Raw genomic sequence first — 15748 nt, forward strand, 5'->3', positions numbered from 1 at the left:
GGTTCTCAGCAAAAAAAAAAAAAAAAAAATCCCAAATCCACACTGGAATTTTAAGGGAATAAACCCCACAGGGAGCAGAGAATATAAATTATTATCCCAGGTTTGGGGTTGGGTTTTTTTTTTTTTTTCCAAGGATGACAAAAACCAAGCAGGAGGCTCCAGGCAGTGCCAGGGCTTGGGAATGGGGAAAATTGGGATTGGGGAAATTAATCCATTTATTTGGGAACTGGGAAAATTAATCCCTTTGGGAATTAACTGGGAAAATTCATCCCTTTGGGAATTAATTGGGAAAATTCATCCTTTTGGGAATTAATTGGGAAAATTCATCCCTTTGTTCCCTGAGCCTCCTGGAGCTCACACACTGGGGCCTCCAGCTGCTGCCTGACTGCTCCAAATCCCAATTTTCCCATTCCCAGTTCTCCCATTCCCCATTCCCAGTTCTCCCAATTCCCAATTCTCCCATTCCCAGTTTTCCCAGTTCTCCCAATTCCCCATTCCCAATTTTCCCATTCCCAGTTCTCCCAATTCTCCCATTCCCCATTCCCAGTTCTCCCATTCCCCATTCCCAGTTCCCCATTCCCCATTCCCAGTTCCCCATTCCCAGTTTTCCCAGTTCTCCCATTTCCCATTCCCAGTTCCCCATTCCCAGTTTTCCCATTCCCAGTTCCCCATTCCCAGTTTTCCCAGTTCTCCCATTCCCCATTCCCAGTTCCCCATTCCCAGTTTTCCCAGTTTCCCCATTCCCCATTCCCAGTTCCCCATTCCCTGCCAGCTCAGGCTGTGAGGGACCTGCATGATGGAAATTGGGATTTTTATCCCAAAATCCACAGATGAGAATGGAAAAATCCTCCTCGAGTGCCACCTGCACCACCCTCACCAAACCTTTCCTCGTTTAGACTTTCCCCCTCACCAAAAAAAAAAAAAAAAAAATTATTTTGGGATAGAAGTGTTCAAAGCCAGGTCTAAACTGATAAAAATTGGGTTTTATACCCCAGATCCCACAGGTGAGAATGGAAAAATCCTCCTCGAGTGCCACCTGCCTCATCCTCACCAAAACTCCTCTTTTCCCCCTCACCAAAAAAAAAAAAAAAATTATTTTGGGATAGAAGTGTTCAAAGCCAGGTTTAAACTGGTAGAAATTGGGATTTTTATCCCAAACTCCACAGATGAGAATGGAAAAAGCTCGGGTGCCACCTGCATCATCCTCACCAAAACTCCTCCGAGGACTTTTAGACTTCCAAAAAAATCCAGCCTGAATTCCCAAATCTCGGGATTGGCACCAAAACCCCTCGGTGCTCCACTGGAGAGGATCATGGACGTGGGAATGGGGGGAAAATCCTCTCCAGGATCAGGGAATCTCGGGATGGTTTGGGTGGGAAGGACCTCAAAGCCCATCCCAGTCCCATCCCCATCCCAGTCCCATCCCATTTCCATCCCAGTCCCATCCCCAGGGCAGGGACCCCTCCCACTGTCCCAGCCTTTCCCTGGACATTCCAGGGATCCAGGGAAGCCACAGCTCCTCTGGGAATTCCATCCTGTTCCATCAGCACCCTCACAGCCAGGAATTCCTTCCCAAAATCCCACCCAAATTCACTTTTCCCAGTTTAAATCCATTTCCTGCATCCCAAAATTCTATCCCTTTTCCCAAATCCTTCTCCAGCTTTCCTGGAGCCCCTTCAGGCTCTGATGTTTCCCTGGAATTTCTTTTCCAGCCTGGTCTTGAATCCTCAAATCCAAGGATTCCTTCCCAATATCCCAGCCATCCCTGCATCCCAAAATTCCATCCCTTATCCCAAATCCCTCTCCTGGAGCCCCTTTAGGCTCTGGAAGTGGCACTGAGGTTTCCCTGGAATTTTTCTTGTCCAGCCTGGTCTTGATTCCTCACATCCAAAGATTCCTTCCCAAAATCCCACCCAAATTCCCTTTTCCAGTTTAAATCCATTTCCTGCATCCCAAAATTCCATCCCTTATCCCAAATCCCTCTCCTGGAGCCCCTTCAGGCTCTGAGATTTCCCTGGAATTTTTCTTGTCCAGCCTGGTCTTGATTCCTCACATCCAAAGATTCCTTCCCAAAATCCCACCCAAATTCCCTTTTCCAGTTTAAATCCATTTCCTGCATCCCAAAATTCCATCCCTTATCCCAAATCCCTCTCCTGGAGCCCCTTCAGGCTCTGAGATTTCCCTGGAATTTCTCTTCTCCAGCCTGGTCTTGAATCCTCAAATCCAAGGATTCGTTCCCAATATCCCAGCCATCCCTGCATCCCAAAATTCCATCCTTTATCCCAAATCCCTCTCCTGGAGCCCCTTTAGGCTCTGAGGTTTCCCTGGAATTTCTCCTCTCCAGCCTTTCCCTGGACATTCCATGGATCCAGGGCACTGAGTTTCCCATCCCACAGAACAGGGAATATGGAAATATCCCAGGATCCGGGCAGGAATGGGATCCCAGCTCCACCACCAAACCTCCAAAGATGCCCTGGAAAAACCCTGGAATTCCACAAACCCTTCTGCTCAGGGGATCCCTGTGAGAGGCAGCCAGGAAAAGCAATCTGGGATATTTATAGACCTGGATCAGAGCAGGGAATCCAGGGAATGCAGCAAATTCCCATTCCCAGAGAGCTGACAGAGTTATGGGCTCTCACTTCCCAATCCAGCTTTTTTCTTTTTTATTTTAATTTTTTTTTTTCCCCCCAGCACATTTAGAATTCCTGCAGCTCCATCCAGCTCTGCTCCTGGAATTCTTTCTGAATTAAATCCTGGAATTGCTCCTCCAATTCCTGCTGCAACCACCAGCTCCACAAAATCCTTTTAAATCAGGATAAATCAGTTATCCTGGAAGGAATGGAGGAGGAGCACTGCCAGCCCTCACCATCCCTGATTTCACTTTGACAAAACCTGGAAAAATTGATTTTTTTCCTTGGATAATCCCACTGAAATTTGCAATCTGGGAAAACGCAGAAAGAGTAAATTTTACAATTTGGAATTTATAACCACCCAGAGCACGGAGGAGAAAAATATTCCTGCATGGATAAAACCTGGGAGAACATTCAGAGAAAAATAAAATATTCCTGCATGGATAAAACAAAATATTCCTGCATGGATAAAACCTGGGAGAACAGAGAAAATAAAATATTCCTGCATGGATAAACCTGGGAGAACATTCAGAAAAAATAAAATATTCCTGCATGGATAAACCCTGGGAGAATAGAGAAAATAAAATATTCCTGAATGGATAAACCTGGGAGAACATTCAGAAAAAATAAAATATTCCTGCATGGATAAAACAAAATATTCCTGCATGGATAAACCTGGGAGAATAGAGAAAATAAAATATTCCTGAATAGATAAATCTGGGAGAACAGAGAAAATAAAATATTCCTGCATGGATAAAACAAAATATTCCTACATGGATAAAACCTGGGAGAACAGAGGAAATAAAATATTCCTGCATGGATAAAACAAAATATTCCTGCATGGATAAAACCTGGCAGAACAGAGAAAATAAAATATTCCTGCATGGATAAAACCTGGGAGAATAGAGAAAATAAAATATTCCTGCATGGATAAAACCTGGGAGAATAGAGAAAATAAAATATTCCTGCATGGATAAATCTGGGAGAATAGAGAAAATAAAATATTCCTGCATGGATAAACCTGGGAGAATAGAGGAAATAAAATATTCCTGCATGGATAAATCTGGGAGAACAGAGAAAAATAAAATATTCCTGCATGGATAAACCCTGGCAGAACACTCAGGGAAAATGTGGATGTGGACCAAAGCTTTTCTGATTTGTTCTGGGGTTCCATGGAGCGTGGCCAGGCCCACCCAGCCATTGTTTTTTGGTTTTTAATTTTATTTTAATTGCTGGGCACAGCCAGTCCCAGCAGGAAGCCAAACCCGTAATTCCAGCACCAAACACGGCACAGGGAGGGCTCGGGTGTGCAGGGACAGGAGTTTGGAGGATGGGAAAGATGAATAAAAGGAGGGAAAAAAAAAAAAAAAATTGGATTTGGGGAAGTTTGTGGGAGAAAAATCAGCTTCAGCAAATTCCACAGCCAGAGCTTTAACCCTGCCCTGCCATTGAATCAAAATTGAATTGGAATTGAAATTGAAAAGGAATCGAAATTGAAAAGGAATTGGAATTGAATTGGAATCGAAATTGAATTGGAATCGAAATTGAAAAGGAATTGGAATTGAATTGAATCGAAATGGAACTGAAATTGAATTGAATCGAAATGGAATTATTGAATTGAAAGTGAATTTGAATTGAATTGAAACTGAAATGGAATCGAAATTGAAATTGAAATGGAATCGAAATTGAATTGAAGTTGAATTGGAATTGAAGTTGAACTATTGAATGGAATTATTGCCTGGAATTCGTGAATTATTGTGTGGAATTCTTGAATTATTGAATGGAATTCGTGAATTATTGTGTGGAACTCTTGAATTATTGTGTGGAATTCTTGAATTATTGAATGGAATTATGGAACGGAATGGAATTCTCGCCTGGAATTATGGAATTATTGCCTGGAACGATTGAACAACTGAACCCGGGATTTTACCCAAATTTAACCCGGGATTTTACCCGAATTTAACCCGGGATTTTACCCGAATTTAACCCGGGATTTTACCCGAATTTAACCCGGGATTTTACCCGAATTTAACCCGGGATTTTACCCGAATTTATCCCTGAGCTTCACCCGAATTTATCCCCGAGCTTTCACCCCCGAGCTTTTACCCGAATTTCCCTCCAAACCTTCGAGGATTTTTCCTGAATTTCCCTCCAAACCTTCGAGGTTTTCTCCCGAATTTATCTCCAAACCTCCAAGGTTTTACCTGAATTTCCCTCCAAACCTTTGAGGTTTTTTTTCCTGGATTGACCTCCAAACTTTTTGAGATTTTTCCTGAATTTACCTCCCAAGCACCGAAGTTTTTCACGGATTTCCCTCTAAACCTCCGAGGTTTTTTCCTGGATTTACCCTCCAAACTTCTGAGATTTTTCCTGAATTTCCCTCCAAGCTTCCAAGGTGTTTTTCCCAGATTTCCCTCCAAACATTCGAGGTTTTTCCTTATTTTACCTCCAAACTCTTGGAGATTTTTCCTGAATTTATCTCCCAACCTCCGAGGTTTTTCCTGCATTTCCCTCCAAACCACCGAGGTTTTTCCCCGGATTTCCTTCCAAACCTCTGATTTTTTTTTTTCCCCAGATTTTCCTCCTAACTTCCAAGGTGTTTTTCCCGGATTTCCCTCCAAACCTTCGAGGTTTTTTCCTGAATTTACCTCCAAACCCCCGAGGTTTTTTTCCCGAATTTATCTCCATATCTCTGAGGGGTTTTTTTCCTGAATTTCCCTCCAAACCTCCGAGGTTTTTTCCTGAATTTCCCTCCAAACCTCCGAGGTTTTTCCCAGATTTATCTCCCAATCTCCGACCGTTTTTTCCCGGATTTCCCTCCAAACTTTCAAGGCTTTTCCTTAATTTACCTCCAAACTCTTTTGGATTTTTCCTGAATTTCCCTCCAAACCTTTGATTTTTTTTCTGGATTTCCCTCCAAACCTTCGAGATTTTTCCTGAATTTCCTTCCAAACACCCAAATTTTACCCAAACCACCCCTCCCAATATCAGCTCTGGGACTCTCCCGAGTTTCCCGAGCCTGATCGCTAATTAATTAATTAATCAATTAATTAGGATCTGAGCTGTAACTCTCTCCCTGCCTCGGGCAGCTCCTGTGTGTGAGCCCCATTTGTGGTGAAAATCCCAATTCCACACCCCCACATTCACCTTTTTAGGGATACCAGCTCTCACTTCCATCCTGTTGTGCAGGTTTTGGGGGGTTTTTTTTAATTTTTTTTGGATTTTTGGGATAATTCCCATTCCTGCATTGCCAGGACAGAAGGAATCAGCTCTTCCCTGCCTGCTGCTGAGGAATATCTTCATGGCAGCCCAGTTTTAAGTCGATTTTCCCCATTCCAACAAGGATTTTAATTCCATTTTAACGCTCCCAGCCACTCCACGAGCTCTTTGCTGCACGGAGTCCTTCACCCCTGTGGCAAAACTTTCAAAATTCCGTGATTTTAATTTTTTTTTTTTCCCGATTTTTTTTTTTTTTTTTTTTTCCTATTAAGGTGTGAAAAACGCTCTCTCTGGAAATATTTCTCACCTTTGGAATAATACTGGAGAGAGGCAGAGTGCTGAAAATAGCAGCAGCTGCCACAGCCAGGATGGAGTTTGTGCTGTCAGTCATGGGAACAGAAATCCAATTCCACCTGCAGATGAGCATTCCCGAAATAGAAAAGGGCTTGTCAAGCACCAGAGATGCATTGTGAGCATCCCTGGTGCAAAAAAAAAAAAAATTTAAAAAATCGAATCCACGTTTTCCAGCACTAGAGGTGAATTGTGAGCATCCCTGGTGCAAAAAAAAAAAAATAAAATAAATTAAAAGAATCGAATCCAGGTTTTCCAGCGGTTCAGAGAACTCGGGAGAGTCCCAGAGCTGATATTGGGAGGGGTGGTTTGGATAAAATTTGGAGGTTTGGAGGGAAATCTGGGAAAAAACTCGAAGATTTGGAGGGAAATTCAGGAAAAACCTCGAAAGTTTGGAGGGAAATCCAGGAAAAAAACCTCGGAGGTTGGGAGGGAAATGTGGGAAAAATCTCAAAGAGTTTGGAGGGAAATTAAGGAAAAACCTTGAAAGTTTGGAGGGAAATCTAGGAAAAACTTTGGTGGTTTGGAGGTAAATCCAGGAAAAAAACCTCGAAGGTTTGGAGGGAAATTTAGGAAAATCCTCAGTGATTTGGAGGGAAATCTGGGAAAAACCTTGAAAGTTTGGAGGTAAATCCAGGAAAAAAAACTCGGGGGTTTGGAGGTAAATCCAAGTAAAAGCTCGGAGGTTTGGAGATAAATTCGGGAAAAAAATCTCAAAGGTTTGGAGGGAAATTCGGGAAAAAACACCTTGGTGTTTTGGAGGTAAATGTAGGAAAAATCGCAGAAGTTTGGAGGGAAATCTGGGAAAAAACCTCGAAGTTTTGGAAGTAAATCCGGGGAAAAAAAACCTCGGTGGTTTGGAGGGAAATTCAGGAAAATCCTCGGTGGTTTGGAGGGAAATCTGGTAAAAGCTCGGGGGGAAATGCGGGCAATGGCGCTGTGGCCGCACAGGGATTGCCGAGAGAGAATTCCCGGGATGGGAATGGCGGGAATGGATCCGGGATGGGAATGGCGGGAACGGCCCCGGGATGGGAATGGCGGGAATGGAGCCGGGATGGGAATGGCGGGAATGGACCCGGGATGGGAATGGAGGGAACGGCTCCGGGATGGGGATGGAGGGAACGGCTCCGGGGATGGGAATGGCGGGCGGGAATGGCTCCGGGATGGGGATGGAGGGAATGGATCCGGGATGGGAATGGCGGGAATGGATCCGGGATGGGGATGGAGGGCGGGAATGGATCCGGGATGGGGATGGAGGGCGGGAATGGCTCCGGGATGGGGATGGAGGGCGGGAATGGCTCCGGGATGGGGCAGGCGCTGCAGGGCCGGGAAGTTTTTGGGAGAGGCCGAACCAAGGCGGGGAGGAAATGGATTCCCAGCCAAGGCGGGGGGTCTCGCTGTCCCCTCAGTGTCACCCCCATTCCCCGGGCTCTGCAGAGGCCCCGGAGCCTCCTGTGCCGCAGCCGAGCCCAGCCCTGCCCCGCTGGGCCGGCACAGCCGACACCGCCCCTCGGCCACTGCCCAAAAATCCCGGCCCGCAGCGGCCTCCACACGGCCCACGGGCCACAATTCAATCATTCCATTCCACTTCCATTCCATTCAATAATTCCATTCAATTTCCATTCCAATTCTATTCCAATTCTTTTCCAATTCTCCATCCCTTTCCCAAATCTCTCAGGAATTCTCCATCCCATTTCTCAGGAATTGTCCAACCCCTTCCCAACTCTCTCAGGAATTCTCCATCCCATTTCTCAGGAATTGTCCAACCCCTTCCCAACTCTCTCAGGAATTCTCCATCCCCTTCCCAGTTTCCCTTAGGAACTTCCAGCCCTTTCCCAGATCCTGCTTTTCTCCAGGCTGAGCCTCTTCCCAAATCTCTCAGGAATTCTCCATCCCCTTTCCCATTTCTCAGGAATTCTCCATCCCTTTCCCATCTCTCAGGAATTCTCCTTTCCCAACTCCCTCAGGAATTCTCCATCCCCTTTCTCAGGAATTCTCCATCCCATTTCCCATTTCCCAGGAATTTTCCATCCCTTTCCCAGCTGAGAGGGGTGAGATTATCCCAAAACAAATCAAACCAAAGGCTGAGGATCCCATAACCCACGGGATGGGAAGGGCGAGGTTGAATTGGGGTCAGAGCAGGGGAATCGTTCCGTGGATTTTACAGGAAAATCGATCCCTGGAAATGCAAACCCCGGATCCTGAACCCCCAAACTGGGACAATTCCCCAGCTGGAAACACAACCTGTGATCCTCAGCCTGGCCAAAAATGAATTAATTAAAATTAAAACATAAAAAAAATAAAAATAAAAAGGAAATAAAGTCTCCCTCGTTTTTCTCCCTGGTGGAAAAGTTTGTTCAAATTCCCAGCGTTTGTTTGGGAATTGAATCACAACTGCTCCAGGGAGCCACGTGAGCATTTATGGAGTAAAAACAGCCAGCAACTAAAATAAAATAAAATAGAATAAAATGGAATAGAATAAAATGGAATGGAATAGAATGGAATAGAATGGAATAGAATACACTAAAATAAAATACAATACAATACAATAAAATAGAAATAAAATACAATACAATAGAAATAACTCAGAGTGGAGGAAATTCAATAAATAAATAAAACCCCAGAGAATTCCTGCTGCAGCTGCCGGGCTCGGGGTGAGCAGGGCAGGGTTAAAGCCCAGCAGGAATTGTTCAATGGACAAGAAAAACAAAATAAAAACTTTCCCAAATTATTGCAGGGGGTAGAAATGGATTTAATGAATTCCCAGATCAATGACATCAATGGAATCAATGGAATCATTGAAATCAATGGAATCAATGACATCAATGGAATCAATGACATCAATGGAATCAATGACATCAATGGAATCAATGACATCAATGGAATCAATGGAATCATTGAAATCAATGGAATCAATGGAATCATTGAAATCAATGGAATCATTGAAATCAATGGAATCAATGGAATCATTGAAATCAATGGAATCATTTAAATCAATGAAATCAATGAAATCAATGAAACCAATGACACCAATGAAATCAATCAATGGAATCAATGACATCAATGGAATCAATGAACTCAATGGAATCAATGGAATCAATGACATCAATGGAATCAATGACATCAATGGAATCAATGAACTCAATGGAATCCATGGAATCACTGGAATCAATGGAATCAATGGAATCAATCAAACCAAGCTCTGGGCTGAGCTGAGCCCAGGCCTGGGATCACCTGAGAGACAGCGGGGAACGAGCGCCCATTGCCACCAGGAACGTTAATGAATCATTAATGACTGATAATAACTCATTAGGGACTGATAACTCATTACTGACTAATAAGAACTCATTATTGACTAATAATAACTGATTATTGACTGATAATAACTGATTATTGACTGATAATAACTGATTATTAACTAACAATAACTCATTATTAACTAATAATAACTCATTAATAACTAATAATAGCTCATTTTTAACTAACAATATCTCATTATTAACGAATATTAGTTCATTATTAATAATAATTCCGTTTCCCAGCGTGCTCTCTGGGATGTGGAATTGGAGCTGAGGGGTTTTTTTGGCGTTTGCAGCTCCTGGAAATTCCCTAAAAATCCAAATTTTTTATGGGACCTGGGGAATGTTTTCAGCTCTGGACACTGAAAATCTCCACAATTCCACAATTCCAAAATTCCACAAATCCAAAATTCCACAATCCCAAAATTCCACAATCCCAAAATTCCACAATCCCAAAATTCCACAATCCCAAAATTCCACAATCCCAAAATCCCACAATCCCAAAATTCCATATTGGAATTAATAGGTTTCCACCACCCCAAGAATTCCAGGAAATTGGAATTAAAAGGTTTCCACCACTCCAGAAATTCCAGGATATCAGAATTAAGATTTTTTTACCACTCCAGGAATTCCAGGAGATTGGGATCAGACTTTCCAACCTCAAAGCTCAACTGTGAGATCTTTACATTGGTTGGAATTCTGGGCTTTGGGGAGTGGAAAATGTCCCTGCCCATGTCAGGATGGGCTTTAAAAAAAATAAATAAATAAAATATTCCAGGATTTCTGGTGACCTCAACTCCTCTGGATTCTCCCAAAAATGAGGAAAACAACTCTGGATCTACAACCTCGAGCAGCTCCCTCACTTATCTCACACCATGTTCAATAAATTTATAAATTTATTAATTTTATAAATCCCTTTTTTCCCCTCTCCTCACTCTCTCTTTCCAGGCACAAGAATCCCCAAACAATCAGAGAATTCCTCCCCTTTTTTCCTTTTTTTTTTTTTTTTTTGGGTCACCCAGTCCTGTGCCAGCTCTGGGAATTCCTCCAACCAAACCATCCCCATCGTCCCACCCTCATTTTTAGGGATGAAAAGGCAAGGAAATTATTATTATTAATTTTTTTTTCTTTTTTAAATGGTCACCATTTTGCCCCAAAAAGTTTCCCCAGCCCCTGATCGGTGGCCAAGTGGCCACTGGGAGCCCTGCAGGGACCCAGAGTGACCCCAAGGGGGGGAAAATGCAGAGATGACAGAGCTGGAGCTCAGGCAGCCCTGCCTGCAACGGGGCAGGAACAGCCACGAGACCTAAAAAACAAGAAACTGCCCCAAAAAAACAGGAAAGTGCCAGAAAAAACAGGAAAGTGCCAAAAAAAACCCAGGAAAGTGCCAAAAAAGCCAGGAAAGTGCCAGAAAAAAACAGGAAAGTGCCAAAAAAACTCAGGAAACTGGCAAAAAAACCCCACCAGGAAACTTCCTAAAATCAGGAAAATGCCATAAAATCAATATCAGGAAACTGCCACAAAAATCAGGAAACTGCCATAAAATCAGTATCAGGAAACTGCCACAAAATCAGTATCAGGAAACTGCCACAAAATCAGTATCAGGAAACTTCCTAAAATCAGGAAACTGCAATAAAATCAGGAAAGTGCCACAAAATCAATATCAGGAAACTGCCACAAAATCAATATCAGGAAAGTGCCACAAAATCAATATCAGGAAACTGCCACAAAAATCAGTATCAGGAAACTGCCACAAAAATCAGGGAACTGCCATAAAATCACTCAGGAAGCTGCCACAAAATCAATATCAGGAAACTGCCATAAAATCAGAAAACTTCCTAAAATCAGTCAGGAAAGTGCCACAAAATCAGAAAACTGTCACAAAATCAGAAAACTGCCACAAAATCAGTCAGGAAAGTGCCACAAAAATCAATATCAGGAAACTGCCATGAAATCAGGAAACTTCCTAAAATCAGTCAGGAAAGTGCCACAAAATCAGTCATGAAGCTGCCATAAATTCAGGAAACTGCCATAAATTCAGTTTTTCCCAAGTGTGTCCAGCTCCCCTGGAGCCAAGGGCAGGGATGGGAAGTGGCACGGGCAGGGGACAAAGCTCCTTGTCCCTGTCACACTCCCCCCCTCCATCCTTCCAGAGCAGGATCAGCCCTGGATGTGGGAATTCCCTCCCGAATTCCCTGCAGGGCAGCAGGGAAAAAAAAGGGAATGGGCACCAAAACTGTGTCAGGCACACAAAAGAGCCATTTCCATTCGTGTCACAGCCACAGATGGCAGGAGGAAAAAAAAACAAAAAAAAACAAAAAAAAAAACCGGGATAACCAGCTCTGTTTAATTGTATTGATTTGGATTTTCCCGGGGGGGGTGTTTGGACCTTTTTTTTTTCACCCCCTCATAAAAACAACGGTGGTTACAGAGTGACAAATTCCAAGCAATGGATTTGTTTTGTGGCTCAAGGATGTGCTCACCTGCCTGTGGATATCCCACATGGCAGGGAGACAAAGACCTGTGGAACCTGCCCCGAGGAGCTTCAGCTCTCAGAAGCCACTGGGCTCTGAAAAGCTGAAGAAAACCAAGAAATCACCGCTAAAAAACCTGGAGTTTACTCGGATTAAACTCGGAGTTGCCGACTCTTGTGTTCTCCTGGTAGGAATCACCCCCATTGAACGCATCACGAGAAGCTGCAGGTTGCCAGTTTTACCAAAAAAAAAAAACCAAAAAACGATTTATCCACAATAACTTCCTCCAAACAGCAGCAGAGCAGACCCAGCTCCAGCCCAGCCAGCTTGGCTTTGGTTTAAGGCCACACCTGATGGCCAGAGCCCAGCAAATCCCAGCTTTGTACCCACAGCTCCCCCAACTCCTCAAGGACGCAGCTCCCCATGGGGAGTGAGGAGCAGGAGACAGATTTCTCTCCGATTTCTCTCTGATTCCTCTCTGATTTTCTCTCCGATTTTCTCTCTCTCTCTCCCTTTGTCTGCGGCACCCACTTCCCTCCTCTACACCTCAATAACACAAAACCCAGATCCTGCAGCCACCCCTCCTTTATGTAACCCACACAATTCCCCGAATCCTGCCGGGATCCGGGGGGATCCCAGCGCTGTCCTCTGCTCCTCTCCTCACCAACCCACCCTCAACTCGCACGCGGGAAACAAAACAAGTCAATTCTGTGATGTTGGATGGCCCTGCCGAGCTCCCAACCTCCTTTTTTTTTTTACACCCCAAAACACGCTCTGGATTCACCATTAAGTCACCCAACTTGCCAAGGAGCCGGCCCCGAGCCCTGCCCCTCATGGGTCCTCAGTGTCCCTTGTCAGAGATGTCCCTCACGTCCCCTCGGTGCCCCCCTCTGCCCCCCGTCCCCTCAATTCGCTCACCCAAAAACCCGCAGACCCCTCCCCAAATCCCACCGCAGCCCCTCTGTGTGCCCCCCAAACACCCCCACGTCGCCTTTGAGCCTTGTGCCGAAATCCCACCCAGCTGCCCACCCCGTGCCGGGCTCCAGCACCCCCGAACCCTCCCCTTGGCCCCCCCAGCACCCCCGAACCCCCACCCCGGCCTGTCCCCAAACCCGCCCAGGGTTTCTCCGCTCGCACCCCGCTCCTGCCCAGCTCCCCCCGAGCCCCCTCCCCAATGCCCCCCACACCCCCAGCCCTCCCGGAGCCCCCCGATCCCCAACACCCCCTCGTCCTTCCCAGAACCTCCCGCCGCCCCTCAGCCCCAGCCCAGCTCCTCTCACCCCGCCCGGAGCCCCCTCAGCCTCCCCGGGCTCCCCCGGCCCAGCCCCGCCGCTCTCCACCCCCCCCCCCCCTCCGGGGTGGAGAGGGGCCCCGGGCAGGGCCGCGCCGGGGCGGGGGCTCCTCCGAGCCGCGGCCTGAGCCAGCCGGGCGTTCCCTCCCGCTGTCCCCGGCAGTCCCGCCCCATTCGCGGCGGCTCCTCACCGGTACCGGCGGGAGCGGGCGCGGCGGGCGCGGAGCGGAGCCGCCGCCTCAGACACCGCGCGGCGCAACGCACCCTGCTGGCCCGCGGGCGGCGCCGGCCCCGCCCCTCCGCGCCTGACGGACAGCGCCTTCAGCCAATGGGAGGCCGCGGAGCGCGGCGCGCGGGGGGAGGTCCGGCCGGAGGGCGGGGCCAGAAGAGGCCGCCAAGTTCGGTTGCGGCGGCGGCGCGGAGGGAGGGCGGGGAGGGGGCGGGGCCGGCGGAGGAGCGGCGGGAGGATAAACCAATCATCGCGGGGGGCGGGAAATGGGGCGTGGTTACGTGGATAGTTCATTAATATTAATGAGGTGGGCGGAGCACCGGGAGGCTACAGCCTGGGGTCCCCGGCCATTCCCCGGTGGGCGATGTCCCCTTGTGCCCCCCAAGGTCTCCCCGGGATCCCCCAGGCCGGATCCCCCCGTGAGCCCCCGGCGCTGCCCTGCGACACCCCCAGAGCACGGGGGCGCTGCCCCGCCCGCCGGCCCCTCTCGCCCTGCCCATCGCCGGCGGGGGCGGTGCTGCCGGGACCCCCCCCACTCACCGTGCCCCCGACAGTGAGGGGCGCAGGATGCGGGGGGATGCGGGATCGATCTCCTGGATGCACCCCAGCGACCCCAGGAGAGGCCCCAGCGCAGGGTCACCCCCTGTTTCCAGCAGGACCCCCGAGGGCTGCGTGGCTGCTGGTCCCCGCAGGAAAGGCTACGAGTCCCACAGACCCCTCTGTGACCCCATTACAGGACTTGGGGCGCCCCAAATCCCCCCGAGCATCCCTTCCCAGCCCGACTCTGCCCAGCCCTGCGTGCCGGGGGTCGCAGCCTCGCTCTGCCCCCACCCTGGGGAGCTGCTGCCCCTGGGAACCGAGGGGAAAATCCGTGGGGATGAATCAGCAGCGGGCGGGAGTCACGCTGGCAGCGGGGGGGGAGCGGAAATCACGCCCTGAATCGAGGCTTTGATTCCCCCCCGGCTGCCACAGGCACCGGGCGAGCGCGCCCGGCGGGTCCCGGTGGTGCCTGGTCCCGGCGGGGCGAGGGGGGCCCGGAGTCCCCTCGGGAGTCGCCGTGGGGGGACACAGCCACGTCCCCGGGCTGCAGCCGCCGCTTCCCAGCGCATCCCAGTCTGCGGGGCCACACGCAGCATTCCAGCTGTGATCCCAGCAGGAATTGAGGTGGAGGAATGCCAAATGCCAAGCGCGGGCCGTCCTCACCTCGGGCACAACCCTGGCGAATGGGGCTGAAAACTCCATAATCCTGTTAGCGGGAAGAAGGCTGATTTTCCCCTTAATCCAGTTTGCTCCCATATGTCCCGCCGGCTCCTAATCCGCTTTTCCTGCAGATGGGCAGCACCGGGCGTGGGGAACACCCCGAGGGGTGCCAGGGCCGCGGTGTCCCCTCGGTGGGGGACACGAAGGACAATGTTCCACACGGCACCGATGCCAGCAGCTGGTTTGGGTCCCAAAATGTGGATTTGTGGAATTTGTGGCGGCGGGTGGAGGGACGGGAAGAACGGGCAGCTCATCCCATGGCTCATCCCGCTAATTAACGCTCAGGAGAAGCTTTTGTTAATTGAAAGCCTGGACCCGGGGGAGGCTCAGGGCGCCCTGCGAGGATCCTCCCTCGCCGTCCTGCGCTGATTTTTGGGGGCTCAGGATGGGTTTTAGGGGGGCTGCAGGGACTCAGCGGTTCCCGGGGGAGGCCATCCCTGGGAGCAGCCCGAGGGACACCCGGGGCTGCGGCAGGACCGGGGTGACACGGCGGGCACAGGTCCCCGTTAGGTGGGGGACAGTGCGACACAGGGGACAGAGATGGGAAATGGGAGAACCGGGAATGGAGGGAGGCTGAGATTTTCTGCCCCAAGGCGTTGTGGACCCTCTGGAAGAGCTCCAGGTTTTGATGTGATGGTGCCACCCCAAATACCTGAGGGGTCCCAGCAGGTGGGGACTGGCCCCAAGTGTCCCCATGCCCGCTTGTGCCTGTCCCAGTGTCCTGCCGTGGCACCCACAGAGGGCCCCGGACCCTCCCAGGGCACAGAAGGGACAAAGGGACAGGAGCAGTGCCCACGGCAGTGCCAGGGAGCGGTGCCATCCCTGCGGAGCTGGCACTGTCCCCACGGAGCTGTGACCGCCCCCATGGATCTGTGACCGTCCCACAGAGCTGGCACTGTCCCCACGGAACCGCGATGTCCTCACAGAGCCGTGACTGTCCCCACGGACCTGTCTGTGTGTCTGTCTGTCTGTGGCTGTCCAAACAGAGCCCTGCC

The 15748-nt window shown here is 48.8% G+C and overlaps 1 protein-coding gene across 2 annotated transcripts in view; it reads right to left on the bottom strand.

The window, feature by feature from the left end:
* Positions 1–13544, bottom strand: part of GNG7 (G protein subunit gamma 7) — a 45604-nt gene extending 32060 nt beyond the window's left edge. Inside the window, exon 1 of one of the 2 annotated variants that reach the window (XM_088179327.1) lies at positions 13456–13544. The gene's annotated coding sequence lies outside the window, so the exon portion shown is untranslated. Of the gene's footprint in view, positions 1–6156; positions 6252–13455 lie in introns of those variants that run through there. The other variant, XM_088179328.1, reaches the window with a different exon arrangement.
* Positions 13545–15748: the final 2204 nt, after the last annotated feature.

The sequence above is a fragment of the Sturnus vulgaris genome, chromosome 26, assembly GCF_052056855.1.
Source record: "Sturnus vulgaris isolate bStuVul1 chromosome 26, bStuVul1.hap1, whole genome shotgun sequence".
Lineage (NCBI taxonomy): Eukaryota > Metazoa > Chordata > Aves > Passeriformes > Sturnidae > Sturnus > Sturnus vulgaris.